Below are 2172 nucleotides of genomic sequence, written 5' to 3'. Positions count from 1 at the left end.
TGAGAGGGATTTACACAGTGGCTGCAACAATGGGCTCAAACGTAACGATTGTGAGGATGGCACAGGACCAGGAAGTGTTTCATTCTGTTGTGCATGAGGTCGCTATGAGTTGGAACCGACTCGACAGCACCTAGCAACAACAACAACATGATGTTAATGAGGCAGGATTAGAGTCAGTTATGTTAATGAGGCAGGACTCAATCTACAAGATTAGGTTGTAATTTGAGTAGATCTCTTTTGAGATACAGAAGAAAGAATGGAGCAGAGAGACGCCATGAGCCGGGTGCCATGAGCAGGGAAGCTCCTAGACCAGGGGAAGATTGATGACAAGGACTTTTCCCCAGAACGGACAAAAAGATAAAGATTTCCCCTATAGCTGGCACCCTGAATTTGGACTTCTAACTTCCTAAACTGTGAGAGAATAAATTTCTGTTTGTTAAAGCCATCCACTTGGGGTATTTCTGTTATAGCAGCACTAGAGAACTAAGACAATGACTAATAAACTAAAATTTATCAAATGACTATACCTGTTATTCTTTCACTCAGAAGCATGCTGTTGATTAGGTTTAAATTAGAGGAAACTGGAGTTAAAACACCTCCAAACCAAAAACAGCCCACTGCTGTCAAGTCAATTCCAACTCATAGCAACCCTATAGGACAGGGTAGAACTGCCCCATAGGGTTTCCAAGGCTGTAATCTTTACGGAAGCAGACTGCCATATGTTTCTCCTGCAGAGCAGCTGGTGCATTCAAACTACCAACCTTTTGGTTAGCAGTCGAGCACTTAATCACTCCACCACCAGGGCTGTATTGATCAAATGACTTCTAGAATACTGTGTTTGAGTCTAAATATCACCTTTTAAGAGGGCTTTGGCAATCTGGAGTTTGCATTTTATCTACTGTGCAATGGGAAAAATATATAAAACTTCAAATATTTGGAATTGTCATAAGGAAGATAAAGTAGAGATAGTTTCTCCAGGAAACAGAACTATGAGCAGGTGGAGGTACGAGGGATGCAGTATAAGGAACCATCAGAATTAGAACATTCCAAATGCAATGCACTTGCCCTGAAAGCATAAAATTCGCTAATCATTGAGATGGTTGAGGTTGATGCCAGCGAGCCATCTGTTAGGGATCTTGTACACATCATTTCTGTACAAGTGAGATGTTGAACCAAATGACCTTTAGATCTCCTTTAACTTTCTAGGACTATGTAATGATCTTTGATGTTTGCAGCTGACTTTATACAAAGTATAAATTTATGGTATTATGTTCCTTAATTGTAAAGGATCATTATGGTATTTTTGCATTATTTTGCTTTCTTTCTAACTTTTTCCTTTTTTAAGATTTTTTTTTTAATCTTCTTTATTATTAAGGTTGAAAATATACACAGTAAATCATGCACCAATTCAACAATTTCTACATGTTCAATTCAGTGACATTGATTACCTTCTTAAAGTTGTGCAAATATTTTCACCCTCTTTTTCTGAGTTGGACCCTGGTGGCGCAGTGGTTAAGAACTCATCTGCTAACCAAAAGGTTGGTAGTTCGAATCCACCAGCAGCTCCTTGGAAAACCTATGACGTAGTTCTACTCTGTCCTATAGGGTTACTGTGAGTTGGAATCAACTCAACGGCAACGGGTTTGTTTTGTTTTGTTTTATTTCTGAGTTGTTCTCTATTGTTAACATAAACTCACTGCCCACTATGCTTCCTATTTAACCTTTCAAGTCGCTGTTGTCAATTTGATCCCATATGGATAGTTATTTAAAAGAGCACAATGCTCAAGGCAGACATTCTTTACTAATTAAGCTAACCTTCTGTTTCGTTTAAAGGAGACTTCAGTGCATATTTTTGGTTTAAGATTTAAAGATTATCTCAGGGCAATAGTTTCAGGGGTTCATCCAGCCTCAATGGCTCCATAAAATCTGGATTCCATGCGAATTTGAAATTCTGTTCCACATTATTCCTCCTTCCATAGAGTTGTTGATCAAAACGCCATTCTAACTTTTTTTAATGTTTGGTTTCTCCAGTCCATTTAGTATTGGAAGTATTCTTGTAGAGGCGTTTATAGAACTGTGTGGCCCTATTTTATTACTTCTGCAGCTGCTACTCTGTCTTATAGCCAGCTAGCTGCCTGTTTCCAGCCTTGGGCAAGGACCTTTTTAAGTGAC

The sequence above is a fragment of the Trichechus manatus genome, unplaced genomic scaffold (genome assembly GCF_000243295.1).
Source record: "Trichechus manatus latirostris isolate Lorelei unplaced genomic scaffold, TriManLat1.0 scaffold00225, whole genome shotgun sequence".
Taxonomy (NCBI): Eukaryota; Metazoa; Chordata; class Mammalia; order Sirenia; family Trichechidae; genus Trichechus; species Trichechus manatus.
Note: the sequence above shows the minus strand (reverse complement) of the source record.